Genomic DNA, 17911 nt, shown 5'->3' with positions numbered 1-17911 from the left:
ATAAGCTGCCTGCATAAGTGTGCACACCCTTAAACTAATACTTTGTTGAAGCACCTTTTGATTTAATTACAGCATTCAGTCTTTTTGGGTACACACCTGCCATCAATTAAAATGACTCTGACTAACCCCACATAAAGTTCAGCTGTCATAGTAGGATTTTTCCTGATATTTACACAGTTGCATCCTCCAGCAAAAGCCATGGTTCGCAGAGAGCTTACAAAACATCAAAGGGATCTCATTGTTGAAAGGTATCAGTCAGGAGAAGGGTACAAAAAATTTCCATGGCATTAGATATACCATGGAGCACAGAGGGATGTATGATGGAATCAAGCAAGCCCTTAGTCCACTGCAGAACAAGACTGCCCCCCCAAAGTCAACACCAATGAACCTCTGCCCACTTTGGATAGACTTGATGCTGAGCCAATTCTGAAAGAACTTGAAGAAGCACTAGATGCACTTGCTGCTGGCAAAGCTCTAGGAAAGGACAGCATACCACCAGATATCCTCAAATGTGCCAAAGGTCCTTTCATCCATGAACTGCATGAGCTTTTCTGTCAGTACTGGAGGGAAGGAGCAGTCCCACAGGATGTGAGATGCCAATATCATCACCCTTTACAAAAACAAAGGCATGACTGCAATAACTACTGTGGCATCTCACTGCTCAGCATTGTTGGGAAGCTGTTTGCATGTGTCATCCTGAAGAGACTTCAGGTCGTTGCTGACAGAGTCAACCCAAAGTCCCAGTGTGGCTTTCGTGCTGAGAGGTTTACTACTGACATGATCTTTTCTGTCAGGCAACTGCAAGAGAAATGCAGAGAGCAGGGGAAACCATTATACATTGCCTTCATTGGCCTTACCAAGGCATTTGACCTTGTGAGCAGAAGGGGACTCTTTGAAATCCTGAGAAAGATTAGATGTCCTGCAACATTGCTCACCATCATCAAATCATTTCATGATGATATGAAAGGAGCCGTTGTGTATGATGGCTCCATCTCTGAATCCTTCAACATACTCAGTGGAGTGATGCAGGGATGCGTTCTAGCTCCCATGCTGTTTGGAATATTCTTTGCAGTCATGCTGTAATACACCTTCAGAACAGTGACAGAAGGGATCTATTTGTGGAGAAGATCAGACAGGAACCTTTTCAGACTGTCTAGACTGAGAGCAAAGACAAAGGTGCAGTAGAAATGCATCAGAGACTTTCTCTTTGCTGATGATGCAGCAGTTGCAACCCACTCACAAGAGGAGCTCCAGTCTGCCATGTCATCCTATGCTGTTGCCTGCAATGAATTTGGCCTCACCATTAGCTTAAAGAAGACTCAAGTGATGGGACAAGGTGTTGATCAGCTTCCCTCCATCACAATTGCTGACCAGGAGCTGGAAACAGTCAATGAGTTTGTTTACCTGGGCTCTTTAATCTCTAACAATCTGTCCTTGGACAGCCAGATCAACAGACACATTGGAAAGGCTGCATCAACCTTTGCCAGACTGTCCAAGAGAGTCTGGACCAACAACAAGCTCATGGAGCACATCAAGATCCAAGTGTACAGGGCCTGTGTACTGAACATACTGCTCCATGGCAGCGAATCTTGGACCCTGAAATCAAGGCAGGAGCAAAGACTCAATTCGTTCCACATGCACTACCTGAGGCATATCCTGGGAATCACTTGGAGAGACAAGGTCCCCAACAACATAATGCTCCAGAGAGCCAACATCACCTCCATGTTTGCCTTGCTGAAGCAGAGACACATGTGCTGGCTAGGACACATCTCCAGCATGCCAGATGGGCGTATCCCTAAGGACCTCCTCTACAGAGAGCTGGCATCTGGTCACAGACCAGTCAGCTGTCCTCAGCTTTGCTACAAGGACACTTGAAAACATGACCTCAAAGCTCTCACCATTGACATGAACTCCTGGCAGATGCTTGCAGCAGACAGGTGTGCCTGGAAACTGGCAATGACAAGTTTTTGAGGAGAGTCTCATGCAGAGAGCTGATGAGAAAAGAGCTGCCCGCAAATCTTGTCCTACAGCTGTCAGTGCTGCTACACAGTTCTGCTGTGCAAAGTGTGGAAGAGACTGCCATTCCCGCACTGGACAACTGAAAGTGTTCCTAGGGCACACTCTCATGGTCCTCTGGGATCGACGGCTGCCTACTACTACACTTATGCAACCAGCTTGTGTTTTTTTATTTTTTATGCTTTTCTCAGTAACCGATTTGTTTGTTTTTCAATACAGGTTATACAGGTACAGGTTATAGGTCACATAGGTGAGGTTATAGGTGGGACACGTTTTGAAATTATTTATCATGGTTTCATTTTTATTACATCAGAAAAACCTATCATTTATTGGGGTGTGTACACTTTTTATATCCACTGTATGAGTTTTATTTATATGTGTACACACACACACGAGGGTAAGTCAAAAAATTCTAAGACAAATGAAAAAAATCTTTATTTATGAAAATAAAGCTATTTCTCTACATATCCTCCATTTTTTTTCCAAGGTTTCTTTATTGATTTTTCCAAGAGTAAATACAAAGGTATAAGATATGTCCAAAGCACAATAAGTGATGCAATTTGTGGAGCTGACATTAGGAATGATACCACACCTTGATTATAAAGCAGCAGATCAACGATAAAAGAACAAACCCTACCTTGCCCCCCCCCACCCACCCACCCACCAACCATATATGGTACACAGTTTAACACAAAATAACCAAAACATGACATGAATAAATAAATTAATAATAATAATAATAATAATAATAATAATAATAATAAATCTATAATAAGACCTAGATAAAATAAATAATAAAAAAGAACACAAAACAAACAAAAAAAACAGCAATAACAAGTACATACACAAAGCCTGCAACCTTGAAAATATATTACCACAGTAGTCTATTGTCTGTAAAGTGTACTCACAGTTCTAGTCTGTCACAGAGGGGAGGTTCAGCTCGTCAATGTAGTCAGACAAATATCCCCACGTTTTAGTGAACTTGCAGGTAGAGCCCTTCATGCTCCATCTTATTTTTTCTATTTTCATAAAATAAAGGATATCTTTAATCAGGGAACTGAATGAAGGGGTGTTAGGAGACTTCCACCTCAGCAGAATTAGACGCCTTGCTACTAGAGTGATAAATGCAACAAAATCAGCTTTATATGAGGATAGGGAGATTGTAGAGGGAAGAACACCAAACAACGCAGTAAATGGAGAAGGAGGAATTGTTTGTTCGAATACGTATGACAGGATATCAAATACCTTGGACCAGTATTCAAATAGTTTGGGACAGAACCAGAGTGTATGTGCCAGTGTCGCAGGTGCTGAGTGACACCGCTCACATGTGGGGTCAATGTCAGGAAAAAAACGGTTCAATTTAACCCTAGTCCAGTGAACCCGGTGGACAATCTTACATTGAATGACGCCATGTTTAGCACATATTGATGATGAATGTACTCGTTGCAAGATTAATTCCCATTCGACATCTGGGATCTCCTCTCCAAGATCCTCCTCCCATTGAGTCTTAATTGGATTGAGAGTGACAGGTCGTAAGGCATACATTCTATTATAAATAGAGGATATCATTCCCCTCACATTAGGAAGAGGTATTACAAGGGAGTCAATGGGGTTAGCAGATGGCACATTAGGGAAATTGGGATATAAGGATTTCACAAAGCTGCGTATCTGTAAATATCTAAAGAAATGTGATGCAGGTAAGGAATATTTTTCAGACAATTGTGGAAATGATGCAAATACCCCATCTATATACAGATCCTTTAAAGATTTGATACTTAACCTAGACCATAAGGACCATGCTCCATCAATCAGTGAAGGTGGAAAAACTAAATTTGAAGTGAGAGGAGAGAGGATGGAAATATCACACAGATTGAAATGCTTTCTGAACTGGTTCCAAATTCTCATTGAGGTTTTAACACAAATATTTTTAGTGTATGGAGACAGAGAAAATCTGAGAGGGGAGTACAATAAGGCCTTCAAAGAAGTGGGTTTACATGATAAAGCTTCCATCTGAAGCCAGGTAGGCTGTGGACTGAGAGTGTCTAAATGCAACCAGAAGTGTAAGGTTCTAATATTGGCAGCCCAATAATAGTACTGTAAATTAGGCAATGCCATGCCTCCAAGTCTCTTAGGCCTTTGGAGGAGCGCTTTACGAATTCTGGGTGTTTTTCCGTTCCAGATAAATTCTATTATTACGTTCTCAATCTTACGAAAAAATGTTTGCGGGAGGAATATGGGGATGGTCTGGAAAAGATAGGAGAACTTAGGTAGGGTGTTCATTTTAACAGAATTAATTCTAGCTGGCAGTGATAGGGGTAAAATTGACCACCTTTCAAAGTCATTTTGTACATGGGATAGCAAACTTGCAAAATTAAACTTAAACAAGTCCTGAAACTTTTCTGTGACCTGCACTCCCAGATAAGTAAATCTGTGATTTGCTATCTTAAATGGAAAAGTGTGAGTAGGATATGCTCGAGCTGCAGCATTTATAGGGAAAAACTCACTCTTACTAAGATTTAATTTGTAGCCTGATATAGAGCCGAATGCTGTGACGGACTGAAGTGCAGCAGGTATGGATGTGGAGATGTTTGACACATAAAGCAGAAGATCGTCAGCATAAAGTGACACCTTATGTTCTATACCTGATCTAGACACGCCCGCAATATCTTGGTTGGATCTAAGGAGGATAGCCAGAGGTTCAATTGCTATAGCGAACAAAAGTGGGCTTAAAGGGCATCCTTGTCGAGTGGAACGGTGTAGGCGGAAGTATTCAGAGAAGTTATTATTAGTCCTGACAGAGGCCTTTGGAGCAGAGTATAACAACTGAACCCAGGTGGTAAATTTTTGTCCAAGACCAAATTGTTGCAAAGTGTGAAACAGGTACGGCCAGCCCACTCTGTCGAATGCTTTCAGAGCATCAAGAGAAATCAGGGCTTCGGTGGTGGTGGATGAGGGTTGACTATAAATAATATTATAAAGGCGCCTCAGATTGTAAAATGAATGCCTATGTCTAATGAACCCTGTCTGATCTGGGGATATGATGGTCGGCAGTATAGGGTCTAAGCGAAGTGCTAACAGTTTAGAAAGTAGCTTTAGGTCCACATTCAACAAGCTGATGGGCCGATATGAGGCACAGTCCAGTGGGTCTTTGTTTTTTTTAAGAATCAAAGATATAGTGGCATGATTGAGAGTGGGTGGGAGAGTATGGTTTTCAAAAGATTCATTGTACATATCGAGAAGCAAAGGGGCCAATAATGGAAAAAATGCTCTATAAAATTCTACTGGGTAGCCGTCAGGCCCTGGACATTTACCGCCCTGCATTGAAGCCATTGCAATCTTAAGTTCTTCCACAGATAGAGGTTGGTCCAAACTACTGGCCGCCTCCTCATCCACCTTTGGAATGTCCAAGGAATCAAAAAAGAGATCAAATTCAGAAGAATCTGGTGTGTGCTCTGGAGTATATAGCAAGCTGTAGTAATCCTTAAAGCAATCATTAATTTCTTTTGGGTCCGTTGTTGGCCCTATAGGGGTCCTAATTTGGAGTATTTGGTGGGAAGATGCTTCTTTTTTGAGTTGGTGCGCAAGCAGCCGTCCCGCCTTATCACCCTGTTCATAATACTTACATTTAGACCTAAATAGCATTTCTTCCTCCCTCTGTGTAGAACAAATGTCAAAGTTTGCTTGTAAGGTAAGGCGTTCTTTATATAAATCAGGGGAAGGATTGGCTGCATATAGCCTGTCAATTACCCCAATTTTCGCTATCAGCTTAGACAGTTCGTCCTCGCTTGTTCTCCTCTCAAATGCAGTATATGAAATAATATTCCCTCTGAGATATGCTTTCAATGTCTCCCAAAGAGTGGATGCAGAGATATCAGGAGTTTTATTAATTTCTACAAACATTTTAATCTGTGCAGATATAAACTGGAGAAATTTTTCACTAGATAACAAGCGTGTGTTTAATCGCCAAGGAGGACGAGTAGAGTTAAGTCCCTGAAAGGCTATTGTTAAAGAAATTGGTGCATGGTCTGATATTACTATGGGATTGTAGGTTACAGATTTGACAGAGGGCAGTAAATTGTTTTGTATTAAAAAGTAGTCAATACGTGTAAATGTCTGGTGGACAGGAGAGAAAAATGAATATTGTTTACTATTTGGATACAGAAAGCGCCATGGATCAGATATGTGAAGTTCCTCCATAATGGATTTAATTAATTGTGCAGATCTGGATGAGGAGTGTGTTTTGGTTGAGGATCTATCAAGGGCTGGGTTGATCCAGCAGTTAAAGTCCCCTCCAAGAATGAGAGAATGTGTTGCAACATCTGTGAGCTTAGAGAAAAAAGTTTTGAAAAAATTATGATCGTCCCAATTAGGCCCATAAATATTTGCAAGGATAAGTGGAGTATTATGTATATTGCCAGTGACAATAACATACCTCCCATTTGGATCTGCTAGAACATTATAACAGATAAAAGGGACTGACTTGTGTATGAGAATAGCTGTACCCCTCGCCTTGGCCTGAAATTTTGAGTGATATATTTGACCTATCCATTTTTTTCTCAATCTAATATGGTCCACCACTTTTAGATGTGTCTCTTGTAAATAAACTATATGTGCCCCTAATTTACGAAGATGACCCAGAACTTTGTTACGTTTCATTGGTGCATTTAGACCCCTGCAATTCCAGCTGACAAAATTAAGCTCATTCCTATTGAACTGTTGCATATGACATGTTTGATAAGGCATTGAAAAGTAGGCTACTGCAGGTTGTCAACACAAGTGAAAAAATATTTAAGCAGGCATAAAGAAAAACAAAAACACACAAGATTAAAGAATAAAGGAAAACACAAACAAAAAATGTTAAAATACACCCCTCCCTTGCTAAAGCGTCAACTGAACATGACGCGCGCTTACCCCCCCTTAAACTCGACGAACACACTGAAGTAGCACAATTGCTCATGCTCACTCCAGGGCCGCCTACGTGCCGTAGAGGCCAGTGACTTCACTTAAATGGGTAATTCAAACAAGTGGCAAATAAGAACCATAACAGCATTTCAGTATATAGACTGAGTTATGACATAAACCAGATAACTTAAATAAATTAACCTGTCGCATATATTGGAAGAAGAAAATAGTTCACTCGGTTATTTCCTCACCATCGGCAGTATTATCTGTGTCGGGTAGTCCAAGGGGTTTAATGGACTTGATAAACTCCTCCGCGGCCGAGGGGTCGTCGAATTTGTGCAAAGTTCCATCAAGCAGCGTTATTTTCAGCAGGGCTGGAAACACCAGCCTGAATTTCACCTCCTTGATGGAACGAAGCAGGCGTTTTGCCTCCCTGAACTCTCCGCGTTTGCTGGCCACAGCAGCTGTGTAGTCAGGGAAAAGCAACACTCTCCTGTCTTGGTAGACGACTGGGGAAAGCTCTCCGGCCCTGCGTAGAATCCGGTCCCGATCTTGATAGTAGTGTAGACGAATGATGAACGGTCTGGGAGGATCATCTTTCTTGGGCTTCTGGCGTAAACTGCGGTGCGCTCTGTCCACGATAGCTTTATGGTCGAGTTTGAAAATATCCTGCAACAGTCCAGAGACAAATTCGGTCGGGTTTGGGCCCTCCACATTCTCCGGTATTCCAACCAGTCTAACATTATTTCTTCTCGAACGCCCCTCCAGATCCTCGCATTTAGCAGTCAGCTGTGACACTTGCGTTTTCAGAGTTTGCATGACATTCTCCAACTCGCTTAAGCGATCACCCTGGTCTGAAGCAGCATGTTCCAACTCCCTGATAGTGCCCTCGTGTGTGTCCACTTTTTGTTGCAATGGTGTTATCGCACTTCTCAGTTTGGTTCTTACTGTTGCAATCTCCGATCTCAGTTCAGTGGACAGCGAGTCGATTTTACCACATATGTCGTCCCTGATAGCATTCATCATCTCCTGTAGCGAGCTAGTATCCGCCTCGCCGACTTGTGAAGGGCTCTTTTTGGATTTCCCCGAATCTTTCTGTCGTGAAGTAGCCATAACTCAGTCGAGTGATCTCTAAACTTGTTAATAATACGATAGAGATAGCTGTACAGTCGAATATTCTGCCAAAATAAGTTACAAATAGGTCACATAGCCTCAGAGCACTGAAGCACACGTCCTACATGTTCTGTGTCCACGTGCGCCCCCCTACATATCCTCCATTTAAGTCTTCTTCTGCAAGCGATGTTTTCATTGGAGAATTCCTTCTTTGTATTCCTCTTTTGAATTATTTTCAAATTATAGCATCTGTCTTAGAACTTCTTCACTTACCCTCATATATATAGTATATTAAGTTAGTAAAAAGCATGAATAATTATATTTAATATCTCATCTCATTATCTCTAGCCGCTTTATCCTGTTCTACAGGGTCGCAGGCAAGCTGGAGCCTATCCCAGCTGACTACGGACGAAAGGCGGGGTACACCCTGGACATGTCGCCTGGTCATCACAGGGCTGACACATAGACACAGACAACCATTCACACTCACACCTATGGTCAATTTAGAGTCACCAGTTAACCTAACCTGCATGTCTTTGGACTGTGGGGGAAACCGGAGCACCCAGAGGAAACCCACGCAGACACGGGGAGAACATGCAAACTCCACACAGAAAGGCCCTCGCCAGCCACGGGGCTCGAACCCGGACCTTCTTGCTGTGAGGCGACAGCGCTAACCACTACACCACTGTGCCGCCCCATATTAAGTTATATTAATTTTATTTTGTTTCTTTATAGAGCACTCTTTAATTGGGGCCCAGGTCTGTTGTGTGACCCCCACCATAATTTTGTTTCTTATTTTACTTTTTGAAAGTTTAATAAAACAAAACAAACCATGAAGACCACTGATGCTTTGTTATTGTTCAAAGAAATAGGCCAAGACATTTTTCATAAAAGGAGAGATACAGTGGTGCTTGAAAGTTTGTGAACCCTTTAGAATTTTCTATATTTCTGCATAAATATGACCTAAAACAACATCAGGCTTGTACAGTTATACAGAGGCTAACACCATCTGGGCCTGCTGATTTTCCTGCATGGAGTCTCTTCAGCTGTCTTCTCACTTGCTCCTCGCTGATGATCGGTGTGGAGGTGGGGGAGGGATGAAGATGTTTCTGGGGGCGGGGTACTCAGCCAGGGGTCTGTTGAGGAGGTGCGACCGAGATCCTGAAATGGAGATGAGGTTGGGCAAGAAGAGGCGGGGGAGGGGCAAGAATGTGAAGTGTGTGGTTGTAGCCATCCCGCAGAAGAGTGGTGGTGGTGGGTTGGGGTCACGCCATCAAATCTGTTGAAATAAAGATTCAGCTCATTTGCCGTTTCCACATTGCCATCCTCTCCTTCATTGCTGGTTGGCTTGTAACCAGCGATGGTCTTCATTCCCCTCTACACCTCTCTACACCGGTGGGTAGACAGTAGGTGTGTTATGCTGCATGAGCAGCAGTTCAAATAGATGCAGTCTGCTGGCTTTATGTGCCTCAGAGGAGTCTTCTTTATTATTCCACCCATGTTGTGCTATGCATCAGTTCCACTGGAAGCAAACAGCCCCAGAGAATTTTAGCTTCTAGCAGAAAAAAAAACAGCACAGACATGTTCAGAACAACCAAATGGGTCCAGGCATGAAACATTACACTTTTTAAAATGACATTATAATTGTTATTTGTAGAAATGTGTGAGGGTTTGGTTGGGAAAGGCGTCCTCCACCCTGAAACTCCACTCCAGTCCAGGTGGTGGCGCTAACGCGTCCAGTAGCTGCTTCTCCAACCGACAGAAAACACTGGAGAAGAAAAAGAAGAGGGAAAAAGAAAAAACCCGCTGCTTTCATGAACCGCATCAGCCCCTCGGTTTATAAAAATAAAAGCACGTTATTGTGTCTGGCTCTGAGGATTTAAAACCCTGAGGTAAGTTAAACTGAAGGTGTGTGGTCGAATCCCTAATACAGCTCCACTTCCCTGTTTTGGTGAACTCCGTTCAGTATGAAATAATGCCGTGTGCACTCTCGGTAGTGCACTACTTATCCACTCAGGAGAGAGCTGTAGTTTGGCTGTTTAGTTGTATGTTTAAAGTATTTAAATAATCTTCACTTAAAGCTATTTCCATCACGTTATTTTTTTTTTCTAAATTGCAACTTCCTCGCCATTCCAACTTTTATTTCTCAAAATTCCGACTTGATTCCTCATAGGCTTCCCCCCCCCCCCTTTTACATTTTATTTTATTTTTAATATTTTAAAGCCAATCAGGCAGCCTCACCCCCTCTGCAGTGTATTAAGCAGAAAGCTTTACACATTGAAAATGAAGATGGATGAAATCATAGGGGACTGTTTTAGGCATGGTTTCCCCAACCGAGAAATCTTGTTACTGGAAGAATCGTATGGTGTTGAGCTCTAAGCCTCTGATCCCTGGAGAGAGAGAGAGAACTCTGTCTAACGATGAGCTCTGGCAGCAACGAAACTTTTTACTTTAACTCAAGGCTAAAGGCCCAACTCGCAAAGCTCTGTGTTCTGTTTCCGCGCTGGTTTTATTCTTAAAGTTAAAGTGCCCAGGAGTGATTTGTGTCTCCACTGCTCTGATGCTTCTTTCAGGAGGTTGGTCTGCTCGCTGCGATTAGTGCAGCGGCCAACCCTTGAAAAGCCCTCTAAAAAGAGGTGGCACCCCTCCAGGCGGTAGAACAAAGCGGGACCTGTTTTATTTGAAGGGTATGGGTGTCTACTTCATGAAAAACATGGTTGTACAAAATTAATATTGTAACAACATATGGATTAACCCCTTATTTGCCGGACCATCTGCAAAATTCTGTATGGCCAAAGTTTTCTGTAATTTGAACCTAATTCTCATTCCAACTAAGGTAAGAGTTGTGGGAGGAAGGCCTATGGCCATCTTAATTACTGCATGCTGCATGCTGAACAGTCCTAAGCAGCACATGGCTTCATGTACAATGAATGGAACTCTGTGTTTCTATGGGCAGCCAACGCTGGATTATGTAATTGCTGTGGCCACCAAACCTCAGTCTGGCCACTATCCCAGGATTGCATCAGGTTCTGTACACGAAAGAATCAGCACCAGCCGAAGTCTGTGATATCACTCACCTCTACTGTACGGACGGTAACTGCTCAGAAGGTACCAAGTGTGTTTGTGTGTCAGCAGGGCTCTTCTGCATTGACATTTGTGAGTGTGTTTCCTGTCCGAATGTCCCCCATGATCAGGAGACATTGGCAGAGATGTGAATGACATACAGCATGGCATTTTCTACATGAATCTCTACTTGACCACCCCTTGACATAATGAGTGAACTAGATTTCAACCTGAGAATAAAAAGGGTTATAATTATTGAAAGTCATGTTTGATCGAAATGAAGGCCTATTATTTACTAGTAATTGTTCAGGGTTAACAGCACAAAAGAATCCCCAGATCTGCACAAAATGAACAAAATATTCTATTCGTTTTCGTGTTGTTGTACACACCATCTAAATAATGTGTGTATTGTTTCAATACAAAAACATCAACAGGTTTTTATAGAAGAGGAAGCAGATGTTTAGTAAGATAGTGCTTTTCAAAAATATACTAGCAAACCTAATTTCACGATCAAAGATGTCGGCAATGTTTTGTATGACCAATGACCCGATCAACCTGTATTAGCTAGGAAGGGGTTAAATTGCTTGAAAACATGTCTCAGACTACATTTGCATCTTTGAAATAATGATTTCTCTCCTTAGTAATGTACAACTCATCCATAGAGAAAATATCGGCTTCATTTTCTCAAATTGTGATTTCAACGTTAAATCCGGGTTTATGCGCAGTCGCAAACAAAGGGTTAATTGGCAGTGTTGTACCCATTCTGAACAATTCAAACTGGTATTTTTGAATAAAAGACATCTAAAACTATAGAATGATATAAGTTTTCCCTTATTTTCCTGACAATTAATCATTTATAATTGAAATATTCAACGAACAACCTGAAAAAAACTCAAAAATATTTGGATTCTAAGGGGTTAATACACCCATAAATTGATGAAAATCAAATTAAACGCCCAGAAAGGTTGCATTAGCATATCATGGACCTAAATGATGCAGTATATTGATGCCCACACATCAATATGTGCATTCATTGCAGAGGAAATGCCTCTGGTATAGCGATACAGAATTTTGCAGATGGTCCGGCAAATAAGGACCATATGTTGTTACAATATTAATTTTGTACAACCATGTTTTTTATGAAGTAGACACCCATACCCTTCAAATAAAACAGGTCCTGCTTTGTTCTACCACCTGGAGGGGTATGCCCTTTATTTTCAGCTCCTCGCCACTGGTCTATATTCTTCATCCGCCATGCTGCCTTCTGTTCACAAAACCAAAAAGAAAAAAGTTGCATCTGTAAGAAGTGTAGATTGTTCACTGAGGGTAATCCTAATCGTGTCATAACTGATCATGATTTAGCTGAGTTCATGTGGAGAGTTTGGCCAACATTATTACCTCTGCCGAGGAGGTTGTGCATTCAGTGCAGTTTATTGTCCAATACATTGACTTTATTTGTATAATCCTTTTAACAATAGGCATTATCACAAACCAGCTTGACAGAAAAATACAGATTTTAAATATATGACTTAATTAGCACCCTGGTATAACGATGACACTCACACTTTAAAACAGACCACTCGAAAATTGGAATGTAAATGGTGTCAAACAAAATTGGTAGCCTTCAAATTAGCGTGGAAGGAGAGCTTCCTGAAGTATAGAAAAGCTCTTATCTCTCCTCCCTAATAGAAGATAACAAAAATAATCCTAGATTTCTATTTAATACTGTAGCAAAATTAACCAGGAATAAGACCACTATAGACGCATGTACACCTGCAGTATGTAGTAGCAACAACTTCATGAATTTTTTTCAACGACAAAATTGAAAATATCCGACAAAAAAAATTCTAACTACTAATTTAATGTCAGGCAATTTAAGTAGCCCTGTAGTTAACAATATAACTATTATATCAGCAATTAGAATGTTTTACTCCCCTTATACAGGCCTCGACATTAACGGTTGTCTGCTTGTCCGGGACAAGTGATCCTTTATGTCGGACAAGTTCATCGTCTCAGTTACTTGTCCGATCGGACAAGTGCCAAAATACGCCGATATTCAGGTTACATATCAAATTTATCAGTTTATTCACACGATTTCCGAAGCATCTCACTCGACATATGGTTTTGATGAATTGCCGGATGTTTCTCTTCAGAAAGAGTGATGTGCGCATGCGCAATATTCCGCTCGCGAAACCGGCCAATACCGCTTCGTGTATTTGAGCTGAAAAGTAAACGGTCGTTTACCAGACCCTCCAGGATTGCACGATGTTGTGATTTGCAAATTCAACCAATCCCCGTGAATTCAGGGCGGTGTTGCAATTATATCCAATCACCGCAACTTTCCCGCAAATTTGACCAATCGTTGGCATCATCTTGGTGACGTCGACAAACTACCTTCCGCCTTACTTCCGTGTTTCCGTTCAAGAGAAGCAGCATGTGCGAGTCAGTGTTTATATAGGCTTAAATTCTGTTACTGAAAGTGTGTTATGTTTACAGTGAAGGACTGTGTGCACTTTACATTATTTTTTTTACTTAATACAAGAAATTAATGGATGCCAACATTTTTGCCAAAATGGTATTTTATTTTCCATTGTTTAGGCAGCTTCAGCATCATACTGTGAGATTCTGTTCAAATTGTTTTTTTTTTCTTCTGTGAAGCCTGAGCCATTTATTTTATTAGTTTATAATTATTGTTTAATTTAGTCTTCAGGAGAGACTGCCTGCACACAGTACTAGCTAGTATTAATAGTTTTTTTTTTCTTACATGAAAGCTGAGGCATTTATATTATATTTTAAGGTAACTTCATGTTGTGCTGTGAGGTTCTATGCACTTTAACTTTTGAACCAACAGGTGCATTTGGATAAGTAAAGCCTATTTTTCTGCATTTTTGTAGTCCTGGTAATCTTTTATATTGGTAAAGTTGTTTATAGGACCATTTCTCAGTGTCTTTGTTTTTTTAATCAATAGTTTTTCAGTAATAACTTAATATTTAACATATCACTCAATTTTAATCACAAAAAGAGAAAATCGCAACAATTTCTCGCAACTTTCACTTCCTCCCGCAATGTAATCGCAACAAAAACCTAAAAAACACCGCAACTTTCATCGCAACCATTAAATACCATACAGGAGCCACAATGAATAATTAGACAACAACAATTAATCAGTGGAGGATATATATTCAAAGTTAATAATTTAAAAATGAAAATATACTGTATAATTTTTTTATTTTCTGGTTTTCAATTTTTCATAAATAAATTGCTGATTGATGGAGTCCAATTTTTTTTCTGCAGTGAATAGATTGTGTAAAAGTAATTCTGGTGAAATTAGCTTATTACAAATTGTTTTTTTTTTTCTCAAATTTTTCTTCGGACAAGTCAACTTCACATTCGCACAAGTAAATTTCCTTTCAACTTGCCTGACAGGACAAGTGGTTTCAAAAGTTGATGTAGAGCCCTGCCTTATACCCCTTTTCCACCAAATCAGTTCCAGGGCTGGTTCGGGGCTGGTGCTGGTTCACAACACGTTCAACTTGTGAGCCAGCTGAGAACCAGTTTGCTTTTCCATAGCTCGGGGTGCTAAGGGGAGCCACGTCAGTTACGTCGCTGTATACGTCAGTTACGTTGCTGCGTTTGCATAAACCTTGGCGCGAATATCGAAGCAACAACAACACGGAGAAGAAGCAGCAGCAACAACAATAATGGATGACTTTGCGTTTGTACAGCTGCTGCTTCTCGTTGCTTAAAAATGGCGACCTTGCGCGGTCTTGCTATTGTTGTTGGTCTTAACTTGTTACAAGTAGCAGGCTTATACCAGCATAACAATATTTTGGCTAAATAAGACCTAACAGGAGTGCATTGGCAGAATTGTAGAAAACTGCCAAATGACCAGTAACTGTCCAAAGATGTGCCATAATAATATTATTATTATTATTATTATTATTATTATTAATAGTAGTAGTAGGCCTATTATTATTGCTTAGGCCTAAACTATTATTAAACAAGGGAAACTAACAGAAGTGCTTTGGCTTTGAGATTATTGCCAAATTACAAATTATATGTAGGCCCAATAATTTGACATTATTATTATTAATAACCTATTATTACCATTTGCATAAGAACCATTCAACCAAGATTTTTTTTTTACTTTTGTGTTTTAGATTTTTTTTTTTAAACTACATCTTTGAACTTGAAGCACTGCCAAACAGTGCCTCAATAATATACACACTTATAAAAAGGTCTACCAGAAACATGGGACCTCAAACCAAGAAAACTAAAGACCCACTGTAGCCCTAATACTGACTGATTACACAGTCCCAGTATGAAGAAGGGTGAACTGAACGTAGGCTACGTGCTGACTTTTAACCTCAAATGACAGGCCCAGTCATCCACAGAGATTTGGTAAAAGAAAAGTCAGCATTCGAATGCGAAGGATGTGCCTGCTTTCTCGCCACTAACAGGTCGAAACGAGGAAGACAGAATGACAAGGCCACTCGGAGCATGTTTTCTGAGTTGAGCCTGTTTCGGTATTTTGTCTTTGTAGCTGTCAAATGTGAAAATGCGGTCTCGCAGAGGTATGTTGAACGGAAAGGCATCAGTGTTTTCACTGCCATCTCACTCAGCTGGGGATATTCATCGCAGCATGACAGCCAGAATTCAGACAGAGAAAGTCGACCAAATCCTGACTGCAGACCAGCATCGCACGAAAGCTCCAGAAGTTTATCCTGCACCACAGGTGGCAAAGCTCTTGTTTCTGGGTTGGTGAACGGATCTCTTACCCATTGCTTTTCCGTGAGATGGGATTTTGAGGGGAAGTATGAATCAACATGATGCAGTGTTTCGGTAAGGTGTTGCGCGATCACTGCTGGCACCTGCCCCAAATCCACACCATCAGCCAGAGACGACAGACAGCCGAACATGTCAAACACACCTCTATTAAAGGTGGGGTATGAGATTTTGGAATAACGGTTCCCGCAAGCCATATTTTGAAAAGAAACACGCCCGCCCTCGCCATGCTCCCACCCCCCGCGTCTCCACCCCTCCTCCCCCTTATAAAGCCTGAGAAAATCAGCCTTTATAATGGGTGTCTATTGCGTTACACACCAGTGGAGCAGAGTGTAGAGAGCTTGGAAAAATAGCTCAAACTTTCTCATTTAAACTGTGTTTTCAGCCCCAATTTTCACTCCACACACAATTTTCTCAAAAGTAGTAGCCACACTTGTCCTGATTCACACAATGTGTCTACCTACACGATAGGACTTGCAGCTTTTGAATGAGAAGCCTGAAAGTGAGGAGAGGACAGGCGCGCTGCCACATAGACTCCCATTATAAACTTGGCAGAAAAGTCACTCGTTTTTAACTCGCTCTAGTGACCTCATTTTTTACACTACAGACAAAAAACTTACATCAGTGTGTTCAGGAGATCCTTGTGACACTCACTGTGAAAGAATTTTGTGAATATATCTTTCCGTTTTCGTGTAAATCCCTGTTGTTTGGAGGGAGCGCACTGAGAAAATCCTGTGCTCTGTGTGACACTCTGCTCGCTGTCTCACACACACACACAGAAGGGACGGGCTGCTCGCGGGCTTCAGTCTGATTGACATGTCAGTATCCAATCATTTTGAGGTGGTACCTCGATAGGATTGGATGGCATTTTTCCTTTATTTTACACTGTAGACTGGATTAAAATATTTCGTTTTTGGGTCAAACCTTCTATTGTACTGCTTGCAGCATGGGTGTGAGGAGCTTTTCAAGCAATATGGTAAAAAAATACTCCTGAAAAAAATCTCATACCCCACCTTTAACTCTGTAGGTCCAGACTGAGAGCTTCTTTTTGAAAGCCATGATTTTATCATTGGCTTGAAAACGTCACACACTTGGCCTTGGATAGACAGGTTTAGCATATTGAAATGGTCCAGGATGTCAGAAAGATAAGCTACCTTTATAAGCCAAGACTGCTCTCGCAGGTGATCGGCAAGATTGGACCGTTTATTTGTCAAGAATGCCTCAACTCATACACTCTGTTCACCACTTTACCCCGTGACAGCCAAAGAACCTCAGAGTGCAAGAGCAGATGAACATGATCTGCACCCATCTCATCGCACGGAGCTGTAAATAGACGGGAATTTGTCGGATTGGCCTTAATGAAGTTCACTATTTTGACCACTTGATTTAAAACTTCATGAAGCTCTGTGGACAGGCGTTTAGAGGCAAGTACCTCTCGATGAAGAACACAGTGCGTTGCCTGCACTGATGGTGAAATGGCTTTTACCCGAGCAACAGCTCTGTTGTGCCTGCCGGTTATAGCCGCTGCCCCATCTGTGCAGACACCGACGCAACGCCCCCATATCAACCCATGCCCAGAGATGTACCCATCAAGCATACGGAATATTTCTCCAGTGGTTGTGGTCCCTGGAAGCACCTTACAAAACAAAAAATCCTCATGAAACCGGCCCTCGTGAGCATATCTGATGTAGACCAGAAGCATAGACAAGTTCGAGAGATCTGTGGTCTCATCCAAGTGAATGGCAAACCAGTCAGATGAGGCCAAAAAAAAAAAATGTGTGTTTCCGGTTACGTAGATTTCAAAACTAGGGTCGGTAGGCAGGCATTTTTTTTTGAATTTTTTTTTCAAGATGGCTGCCATAACCTATATTTAGACAGGAATAATTTCACAAAATATAATGAATTTCTTTTTAGGTCACCTGAGTTACCACCTTCTGATGAATCTGATGCAGCATGAGACACCTTTGCTCCTGAGTGGAGCTCATCGCCTTGGTAATGGTGCAGGGAAAAGACACAATATAACAAGCAAAGA

The 17911-nt window shown here is 41.3% G+C and overlaps 1 protein-coding gene and 2 pseudogenes across 1 annotated transcript in view; 2 read left to right on the top strand and 1 right to left on the bottom strand.

The window, feature by feature from the left end:
• Positions 1 to 17911, bottom strand: part of LOC132867726 (histone H2AX-like) — a 1044434-nt pseudogene that overhangs the window by 375829 nt on the left and 650694 nt on the right.
• The window catches only part of LOC132867717 (uncharacterized), a 1045807-nt pseudogene that overhangs the window by 380351 nt on the left and 647545 nt on the right, over positions 1 to 17911 (top strand).
• Positions 9814 to 17911, top strand: part of LOC132867700 (zinc finger protein 883-like) — a 201960-nt gene continuing 193862 nt past the window's right edge. The window contains exon 1 of the mRNA XM_060900708.1: positions 9814 to 9923. The gene's annotated coding sequence lies outside the window, so the exon portion shown is untranslated. The remainder of the gene's footprint in view (positions 9924 to 17911) is intronic.

The sequence above is a fragment of the Neoarius graeffei genome, chromosome 19 (assembly GCF_027579695.1).
Source record: "Neoarius graeffei isolate fNeoGra1 chromosome 19, fNeoGra1.pri, whole genome shotgun sequence".
NCBI classification, from domain to species: Eukaryota; Metazoa; Chordata; class Actinopteri; order Siluriformes; family Ariidae; genus Neoarius; species Neoarius graeffei.
This window is presented reverse-complemented; position numbering and strand designations above follow the sequence as displayed.